This window comes from Aplidium turbinatum, chromosome 2 (assembly GCF_918807975.1).
Source record: "Aplidium turbinatum chromosome 2, kaAplTurb1.1, whole genome shotgun sequence".
Lineage (NCBI taxonomy): Eukaryota > Metazoa > Chordata > Ascidiacea > Aplousobranchia > Polyclinidae > Aplidium > Aplidium turbinatum.
In genome coordinates, this window is record NC_137473.1 from 44272148 (window position 1) to 44283549 (window position 11402).

Here is an 11402-nt window from a genome sequence, read left to right on the forward strand (position 1 = left end):
ACCTAGATGATTGGGCCTGCATCAATAGTTCAAAGTCTCTGCAAGTATGCGAAACTGACAAGATTATGCTCTCAAAGACGCATTCCCTGTCAAAAGATAAAAATTTAATTAATCAAATAAAATGTGCAGGAAATAATGCGATGACAGCAACATCTAGACTCTGATAAAAGTACTTATCGTTGACATATTTATTTTTAGGAAGTGGCTACATTTACGGCGCCGTAAATACAGCCGTTCCATGCCTTTTTTTTAATCTTTATGTCGCTTTTACTGCGCATGCACGCTGGTGCATATTTTTTCTTCTTTTTCAAAAGAACAAATGAAAAAAAGTGCATATATAACTTCTAAATTCAACCGCTTTTGCCAAGGGAATCTGTGGCGCGTGCGATCTTTGTCTGGTTCCTACTCCCAAGGATATGAGTTCGATACCACTAAGAGGTGTTCCCTTTTTTAAACTAAAATCGAACCCGAAGTGATCGTTAGGCTACGCATTTTTGTGGCCGTTCAGTTTAGTTTGTTTTTAGTTCTGACTATCACAACGAAAAAACAGTATAATTATGACACACATAGCAGAGGTCTAGAAAAAGGTAAAAGCGACAAAACGCGAACGCTATAGACTCAGGGTTGTCGGTATTTTACCCGACCCAAAAAAACCCAGGGGGTTTTTTCAAAAAAAACCGGGTGGGTTTTTTCAAAAAAACCCACTTAAAAAAACCCAAAAAAACCCATAAAAAAACCCAGAGCATCATATTTGTCCAGTTTTTATTAGAAAATTGAAAAAATGAACAAAAACACTACAAGGCACTTAAAACAAACTTTAAATTAGGACTTAAGGATGTGATTGTGAAGTAAATTTCCAAGAATAAACTGAAAACGCAGTGGATATTGTACAGTACACAGAAATCAAGTAATGCCCCTTTGTGTATACTACACTAAAACTCATTTATGCAAGAAGGCCTTATAGTTAAACTGCTGAAAGTACTACTCTACTGTAGTCTGTATATATGATGTGAAATGCAATTTAGGAGGCTATTTACCAATTACAGATTCTGCGAAGCAGGACATTAAGGCGCGAACAAAACGGCGCAGACATAACGGCGCCAAAGTCAACGCAACAAGTTCAATTTATAGAACGATGATACTCTGCAACCATAACGAAAGTTTATGTGTGAATAAGGATTTTTGGAGCAATTGGCAACTCATGACCAAGAGAAATTGACCAAAAAATGTTAACAAAATGAGGAAAAGGTTCTGAGCTGGTTACGTTGACTTTGGCGCCATTTTGTCTGCGCCGTTTTGCCTCTGCGCCGTTTTGTTCGCGCCTTAATGTCGTGGACCGCAGATTCTGGATTCTAACGCTTGGCTGTTTCAGAGCATTTGCCTAAATGGCCATTGGCCACGCAATCGCTCAATTGCTCATCCATTACTATATATAGTATGTATATATAAATGATAAAAAATATTTAAACATGATGGCATAAAATCTAGCCTTCAAATCTAAAGCAAATGATGCAATAATGTGATTTCTACCATGGTAGCCTCAACTTGGTATAGAAATCAGTGGATATGCAACATCCAACTTGATCTTGAAATTAATGGATGATGCAACATTCAAGCAACAACAGCCTTAGTGCATTATTTTATTGAGTTATGCAAGCATGTACTGTGAGTGAAAGGCACTTCATTCGTAAAAAGTAGTTTTGAGGTGAAATAAGCATGAATCTACCTTTTTTTGCATCTTTTTTAAAAAAAACCAATAAAACCCAAAAAAACCCGGGTTTTTTTAAAAAAACCCGGGCGGGTTGGGCTTTTTGAAAAAAACCCGGGTTTTTCTCAACCCTGTATAGACTAGCGTGCAGGATACTAAAGCAGGACAACCAGTTCAAAATATGGCACGGTCGCAACACCTTTAATAAAAATTTTATAAATTGAGAACAAAGAGAAAAAAAGGCAAGTAAGTTTTTTTCTTTAACAATTAATATGAGTAAAAAAAAAATTCTAAATTCATAAAATTTTTAGGTGTTACGACCGTGCCATATTTTAAACTGATTGTTCAGCTTTGCTATCATGCACGCTATAACGTCTGCGTTTTGTCGCTTCTACCTTTTTCTAGACCTCTGCTATGTTTGTCATATACTGTTTTTTCGTTGTGATGGTCAGAACTAAAAACAAACTAAACGGTCACAAAAATGCGTAGCCTAACGATCACTTCAGGTTCGAATTTAAGTTTAAAAAAGGGAACACCTCTTGGTGGTATCGAACTCATATCCTTGGGAGTAAGAGCCAGACAAAGATCGCATGCGCCACAGATTCACTTGGCAAAAGCGGTTGAATTTAGAAGTTATATATGCACTTTTTTTCATTTGTTCTTTCGAGAAAGAAAAAATACGCACCAGCGTGCATGCGCAGTAAAAGCGACGTAAAGATTAAAAAAAAGGCATGGAACGGCTGTGTTTACGGCGCTGTAAATGTAGTCACTTCCTTCTTTTTATGCCAGTTGAAAGTCATGATGCCATTTTTTATTGTTTTTTATAAAAAACAAAGTTTTTCTAAAAACGTAATTTGAAAACCTAAAGACAAGTCATATATTAGCATAGCCTAAAAAGACAAAACTTATATAAGTTGTAATACCATTCTAACGGTATTGATAAATAAACTGTTAAATTTTTATTTGTCAATTATTTTCAATTGAAAAATATTTATAAATTGGACACAATTACCTCGATGGTCGCAAATACGCACGTCGCACATGGACCTTATACCTCAAATAAAGATTTCTACGCAAGTCAACCTATTTTTACTTGATGACACTTTATGTTTTGTAAGATTCTCATGCATTGGCCTTTAATATTTGTTTCAAGCACATGATGAAACCAAACTGCTAGGCTACAATCTCAAAATGAAACAAAATTTTGTTTTAAAATTGCTTCAATTTAAAAACTAAAGTTGCTTACCGTATGTTGGCAAGCCATCCCAACAAAAGGAGAAAACTTAGTGTCGGCTACTAAAAATTATATGCTCTTTACCAGCGAAAAACAGATTGGTTAACCTATTCAAGCAGGTGGTTGGGCGAGTCCATACTAGCCTAGTTTCAAGTAACCCTGCTAGGCTTATAAACAGACACAACCTACTTTGTTCGTCCCCTGAAAAGATCGAGAAAAAAATAGAACAAAGCCGAAGTCACTGATTGGAGTTTCTGCAAACAGTTCAAATTTTTCCCTTGAATTACTAATCATTGAATTTTTCTGGGTCACCACAAAATGAATGTGACTTTTTTTTGTAATTTTGTCTAGAAATGTTGTTGGAAATGAATAGATCATTCCAGTGTGGCAGCTCATGATCATTTGTAATGGAGCGGCTACAATCTTAATTTGATAACCCTAACCCGAAAGTTGGGTTTGATTTATCAATTATTATTTCAAGATATGGTACGGTACCGTACTTAGCGTGGTCAACTGTTTCGGCAACTCTGATCAGCGACTTTGGCGATTCTGTATTTTTTCGCTCGATCTTTTCAAGAGATAAATTTTGAAATGTTTGCAGCAACTTTGGCACTGTTGTATTTTTTTCTCAATCTTTTCAGAGGACGAAGGGTTCAGGCAACGAAATAGGTTGCATCCCTTATAAACAACAAAAGCATATCTCATTTCTTGAAGACACCTGGCTCAGGTAACTGCCTTGCAGGTGTCCCCAATCTACAGACCACCAGAAGCAACAGCATCAAGTACAATTGTAGGCTGTGAGTGGTTGCACAATCCACCAAATGTGCAAGTGCAACCAAAAACAGAAACATTTGCCAAGTGCCAAGGCTTGAAAAAGCCATTGTTGCTTATCGCCCTCAAGCGATATATTTTGACTCTAGAAATCTGAAAGGATGAATAAAAAATACTTGCATCGGGGAATAATTCTCAATACACTATTACTCCGAAGATTGAGTTAAACGAACCATAGGCGTAGCCAGGGGGGGGGCGAACGGGGCCATGGCCCCCCCCAAATTTTCGAAGTTTGGATTCCGAAGTTGAGCCCTTTGTTGAAAATATAATAAAATTTGCAGAAATTTATAACGTTTTCCAAGACATCTGGCTATTAACACCCCAAGGACTTGTTTTAGACACACAGAAAGACACCAATAAACTTTGCAAATCGTAAATCACGCAAAATTTTCTGGATTTAAGTTTCTTTTAACTAATTTGTGGAAGCAATTTCAGAATGGCTTACTCTGTTGGGTTTTTCTGTAGCTGAGTTTTTGGTGTTCTCTAGTTTTAGCCGCAGATTTTGACCGTTCGTGTGTAAGAGCTACCTTTAATAAGTTAATAGCTGTTTATCTGCTAATAAATTTCATACAAATATTACCCTAAAAGTGTTTCCAGAAAGCGCTATAATCCATTTATTTAAGTGTAATTTTGCAAAAATTTTCCGGGGGAGCATGCCCCCGGACCCCCCTAGAATACGCGTGCCTTCGGCACGCTCTAACCCCCACCAGTTTCATTGTTTCCCCTTGCTCAAGCCACCAGGATACGCCACTGCACATCAGGTGGCGATGTCTTAAATCAAACACTTTGTCGTTCTCTTCAATTCATCAAATATTTGGCCCCCCCCCAAATTTTTTTCCTGGCTACGCCACTGAAACGAACAACTTCAAACAAAAAAATTTAAGCCTGATACTGTTTTATAAAATTGTAAAGATGTAGAAGAAACCAATTTGATGCATAAATAGAGCAGCGCAAATTATTTAAAGAAAGCATAATAAATCTAAAAAAAGGATAGGCTACGTTAAACCAAACATTTGCACACAAAAAGCATGAAATAATCACAAAAAAATAAAATGAATTGTTATGGCTTTGAAGTTACCGTACCATATTGTTGAGTGTATACTCACACTTGTGCATGCAAATAATTGTGCAGTCAATCAAATATCTTGTTGTGCTATTGTTGATAATGGGCCTAGACATGTTGTCAGAGATGTACGTATACGCCGCATACTTGCGGCGTAGACTTTTTGTTTACGCTAACGCTTGCGGCAACATTTTTTTGGATAGTTTGCGCTTGAGGCTACGCCGTAAAGTTTTCGCGGTTTTTTAGCGCATAGCGTCAACGCATACTTTTTAATGTATTTTTTTCGCTACAACACGTCATTATACCTTACAGCGCTGCAGTTGAAAGAATGTTTTTAATGGGTAAAGATAAATTGGAACCAAAACACAGCAAAATGTCAGATGAACACTTTCAGATGCTTGTGTTTCTTCCTGGAAATTCAAAATAAAACTTGTTTGTTTCGAGTGGTTTATACCGTGTGAATGTTTGGCACCTAGCAAACAAAATGAGTTTACGCTAGTGTATGCGCTGACGCCGCCAACTTTTTTTACAAGTTGCGTTGGCGCATAAGGCGTGTGGTTTTTCGAACGTTTGCGTTAACGCTGGCGGCGTCAATATTTTTTGTATGCGCGTATACATCACTGCATGTTGTGTGACGCTATTCGAGACACGGGACGATACGGATAGTGATATGAATAACACATATCAGAGCTTTAAAGGCTATTGTGCAACTACTTGAGAGCCTTTATTTGCCGAAAGTTTTAGTGTTAATTATGAACGTGTAGCGGCACTAAGCTATTCAAAAATTGGCCACCCATAGCCTATACATCTGCAGTAGTGTAACAACATCCCGAGCATGGTAGTGATAGTGAGTGGAATGAACAAAGGACAGCGTCTATTTTCTTTCTTGTAAATTATTGCAATAGCACATGCCAACTTGACACATCGGAACAAAAATAAGTAAGACAGGTCTGACGAATTTTAGCCAACAATGGTGTGCGAAACTGTTTGAAATCAACCTTGAAACTGAAACCCATAACGAGAGTTCAATTTCAGTTTCTTTTTATTTCTGCCCATCACAACGAAAAAACAATAATATGCAAAACATAGCAAAGGTTTAGAAAAAAGTAGAAGCAACAAAACGCGGACATTATAACGTGCATGATACCAATCAGTTGGACCGTAGGCAACTGCGATCTTAAAAAAACTGTGCAGGCGATCTTAAAAACTATTGAAACCACAGAACCTTCTGATAATTTAAAAACGTTAGCAACCTTTGTCATGAAGGCAGTGTTGAACGTTGACGCTGAGGCAAGCACCTTCAGTTTATATTTTAGCTGACGGAAGTGATAGCGCCGTCAACTATTTTGCCGATTTTAAGCGTCACGCGCTATGCGTCATTTTTTGTTTTCATGGAAAATCTCATTTCACAATGAGAGTTTCACAACGTACGGTAGCCTATTCTGGCCAGCGAGACTCATCCGAATTACCCGCTTTCGCGTTGGTTGGAATGGTTAGGCCTACCTGGAATACATGCGGAAGAAGTTGATGGTGATCACTCATATCGTGAGCAGTATCGAGAAAGAGGGATCAGACAGAGAAAGCGAAAAATCGATGAATGTCGGAGGTTGAAGATACTTTATTTCAAGAGCTCTAGGCTATGCCCCTGAAAAAAGCGATGCTGGTGCAGTGGACCTCGTTAAAAGATTTATATATGCTAAGCCATCACAGCACGCTTGGAACAGGGATAGCCTACATTTCTGAGTAGGCCTAAGCGTTTTCAAGACTTGTTTGTGAAATACAACACACCAATACCATCCAACGCTGCTGTGAAACGCATGTTTTCGCTTGGAAAGAACATTATGTGTCCCAAACGCAGCAGATTGTCAGACAAATGTTTTGAAATGCTTTTGTTTCTAGGCTACAAGGAAATAACTAATACGGTAAGCTAAGCAGCTAATTACAATACAGTCTCAAAACATAATACCAGCTCTTTATTTACAGCTATTGTTAGCCTAAACTTTGTTGAAATGCTTCCGTTTTGTGAAATCTTGGCTAAAATAGCGCTAGAAATTAGCGCTGACGCTGAACCCGTCAATTTCTTTAAGAGCTGACGCAGTAGCCTACTTTATGCCGCAAAGTTTTTAGGCAATTCGCGCTGACGCTGACAATTTATTTCATTGACGCGTGCCGTACAGCACTGCATGAAGGTAACCTATATATGCTCCTATGTGGTTCGAAATAACTTCAATTGCAACCCACTCTGTATCAGCAGTGCTGTTTAGTGTTCATCTCTGGCAAACCATCAGCAAATCTCGCTAGGCCTAGCCTACCTGTCGGATAAACTAAATTAAGGCTATTGTCGACCCTGTTATTTAAATGTTTTTTTGGCCACTGCGAAAACATAGCCTACCTACTTTCATCAATGCTGTTTGACAAAGAATCGCATGTGCGTGAGCTGGGAATACACCGTAGCCTATAAGCCCACTGCTTGCACAAGAAACTCCCGTTTGCACTGAAACCCGGCCCTTCAAACTGCCAAAATTCAATTTTAATGCTGTCAGTAATATTGATATGATATGCTGGCAAACCGATAACGACAAACTGAACCTCCAATAACCAGGCCTCTGTTGCAGTATGTATTGCCGCTGACCGCGATGGATTTCGCATTCGCTATAGTCCAGGAAAGACATGCCGCGGTTCAATACAAAACAAGATGTTAGACCAGAGGTTAGACTATGTTCTTAAAACGTTTGCGTATCCTACATGTAGGCCTACTTGTAGCCTAATTGTAGCCTATAGGCTAGGCTATGTTGACTTGAAAGGTTTGCATATCAATATAGGCCTACATGCAGGCCTAGCCTACTTGCAATTGTAATTATACACCTGTAAATATTGATTTTCTGCGTAATTTAGATGATTCGCGGGAGGTAGTGGAGTTAGGCCTACAAATGTGTAAAAATGGAACTTTCAAAAATTTGCAATTTTTATGATTTTAAACTTTGTTGGGGCACCCGAAAATATTATTTTTTTGGAAAATTTATTTTTTCGTTGTGCTTAGCCTACTGTGTCAGTGCGCAACTTTTCCGCGCTCTTAATAAGCGATTAAGAACTAAAATAAAATGTTTGGAAATTTTCCACTTTTCTAATATCTCAACTTCTTTGGGCCACCCCAAGATATTAAAATTTTTGCAATTTTTTTTTTGTGTTGTGCTTACAATGTCAGTGCACAACTTTTCCGCACTATTAATAAGCGATTAAGAAAAAAAGTTGAAATACGATCCACCCTCAATATGTTGTTAAGATCGAATCACAGACCACTAGAGTAGGCTAGGCTATACTAGATGTAACTTACTCTAGTGGTCTGTGGATCGAATGTTGAAAAAAAATCCATTTCACGCCAATAAAAGTAGGCTAAGTTTATTAAGACGAACATGCAACGCATAACAATAATTTTTTTGCTTTTATTTTTGCTTAAAATTATTTTGTTAGGGCCCATTTTTCGTATTGTTTCCCGACCAGTCCTGATTTCTCTCGGAGGGCCTGCTTATAAAAACATAGGCTACTAAGAGTTAAGACTTCTATTAGTTTTCATACTAGCAATTAAGACGCTAGACCAGTGGTTTTCAACCTTTTTGGTGGAGCGGAACCCAATAAAACATTCCAAAAGCTCGAGGAACACCTGTTCAATAATTTAATTGCCTTATTAAAACATCGTTTGATTAATCCTTGAAGCGAAGAAAACATGTCGACGAAATGTGTCTGGAAAGCAGAAAGTCAAAGGTAATCGCACCACAAGAAAACAACGAAAATTCGGGATCGCAGCGAACGTGTTAAAGTGTACCAAATTTATTAATAGTGGCAAACGTAATCAATAATTGATTATATTTAAACAATTATATAAAAAAACAATGAAAACTATTAATACTACAAAAAGTGCTCAATGCCAAGCAAAAAGGCAAAGCAGAGCGAATTAAATCAAATGTAGTTATTACTATCGGTGAGGGAAACCAAAGAAAGCAGTGCTTACCTGAGCGAAAACTATGCAAAATATAATGACTGAATTCTGGGTTTAACTTCTTATTATTTTTATCACGTCTATTTTAACTTGAAAATTACTGTTTTCGTGACTAGAATTACTCGTAACGCTTGTGAGTAGTCTAAGTCCTCACCAAACCGCATGTCTTGCCTAATAATGCCAATTAACGCCAACGCTCCTGTCAGAAACAACCACTGAGGCTCCAGGGAAAGCAAAAACGTCAAAAAACGCCTTCGTTTTATCCAATCCTCACTCGTTTTGCAAAACGTCACCAGCTGCTTAGCCAATCAGATGTGCTATGATTAGAGTTGCTTTCCCATTGACGTCAATGCGTACATTCGCTAGACTAACTCGTCAGAATGGTCTCTCGTCACGGTACAGAGCACAGCATCATAAAGGCGAAAAGATTGTTGCTGTTTTTTGATGTCTCCTCGCCATGTACTTTAGCCTACTAGCGTTCATAGTCATGCCTTTGCCCTTTTTACAGCGTTGATATAACGTTACTTCGCCAATGAACGTTCAGGTGCGGATGCAATATTTAGTTCGTTAAGCTTCTATACGCAGGAGGCAAACTTATCCAGCTTTTTGTACAAATTGCTTGCGGTTGTAATGTTTAGGCCTAAGTGTTAGTTTTTCTAGTGTAGGCCTAACTGAATATCTGAGAATGAACATTCATGACGAATTAAATATTTAGACAACTATTATTCCATGTCTAACACTGAATTTTGGCCCTGCAACGTTAAAATTAAGATTGTTCATGACTTGTAAACATTAAATGGATGTATGATCACGACATAGGCGAAGCACAATTTGACAGATTTTTATTTTTGATTTGTTTTGGAAATGCTCTCAGAGCGCACCAAATTGGAAGTGTTTTTCAAAAATTTCTGGGGAATGCCTTCCAGACCCAGCTGGAAGTGTTGCCTTCGGCAACACGCCTTCGGGGTTCGCCTGACGGTTACGCCCTTCGTGCCTACTACCTTGCTGCAGCATATTTCCAAGTTGCTTTCCCAACGGTTTAAGCCACCGAACGTCACTGGACTTACCGCTACTGGCGGAACCTTAGGGTTCCGCGGAACCCTGGTTGAAAACCACTGCGCTAGACATTGCAGCATAAAGGCATACTAAATGAAATTTTCAAACAGGAATTAAGCATTAAAATGCGTGAACGGAACATTCAATAATACATTTCAAAAAAAATTACGGAAAAAAAATTGTTTTCAATGGCACTGGCAAGACCCAAAGTCCAATGTTTCATTTATTTTTTTCAAAATGACCAAAAAGTGCAAACACTGCTCGAGAATACGTCACTATCGACAGCAGTAACAAAAGCCACGTTACCACTTCTGATGTTTCAACATCAAATCTGATGTTTTGAGCAAACTGTCTGATGTTTTGATGTTGAAATCTGCTGTTTTGATGTACATACATACATATTACATAAAGTGGCGTAGCTAGGGGGGGGACGGGAGGGGGGCGGACCACCCCGGGCGGCACGTCTGGGGGGCGCAATTTCAGACTGGACGTTTTGTTTTTTTGTTGATAATGCAAAAGTACACGGAAAATAAAAGTAAACAGAATGGCAACGTTCAAAACAGTGGCGTAGCCAAGGGGGAGGAGGGGTTTGGGGGTTACAACCCCCCTTTGGCACGCATGTGACGTCACGATATTGAGAATGATGCTTTCAGTCTCTATGTCTCTAAAACAAAGTTTGCCTAATTTTAAACGAAACTCCATTAAAAGAGCGAGTTTTGCCAATACCAAACATTCAAATATCTCAGCCAGGAATTAGCAACAAGAAAACACAGAGACTTAGCTTTATTAAGTTACCGAAAAATTTCCAAGAAAACATGACCTTATCCTTTTGCTATGCCACCGGACAGCACCATTTTACAGGAATATTTATATTAGGGGATTTATACCACATTTTTGTTGAAAATGCTCTCAAAATGCACCAAATCCAAAGTAATTTTTCAAAATTTTCTGGGGGAGGCCCCCCAGACCCCCCGCTGCTGGGTGTCTTCTTTGGCGAGGACGCCGTCTGGCTTCGCCCGCCTGCCCTTAAAAAAACCCCTTTCAAAATTACTAGCTACGCTACTGGTTCAAAACATACAAAAAATCCACTTTAAATCAATTAAAAAAATTTCATTTTCACATGCTTTTTCTTGAAAGGGCGGCAAAATCTAAATCCGCCCCGGGCGGCACATTCCCTAGCTACGCCACTGATTACATAGCCTACAGTTAAATCGCCCGCAGTAACAACTATTGCGCGATCAACTGATTGCTCGCCTATAGTGACGTAGACTGTACAGTCGCACGCTTCCCATTCTCGTTTTGAAAGCTCTGACAAAAGCGGGCGCGGAATGCTGATCAGACCGCAATGGGGCAAAATTTTATTGAAAATCGTTTTAAGGTAGCATGTTAAACACAAAGAACGTGTACAATCGCCAAGTCAGGTTTTTCCTTTAACCCTTTAAGAACCAATGTTTAGATTACAAACATGGCTCCAACTTATTGGTTAGACACAGCACACAACAGACCAACAACG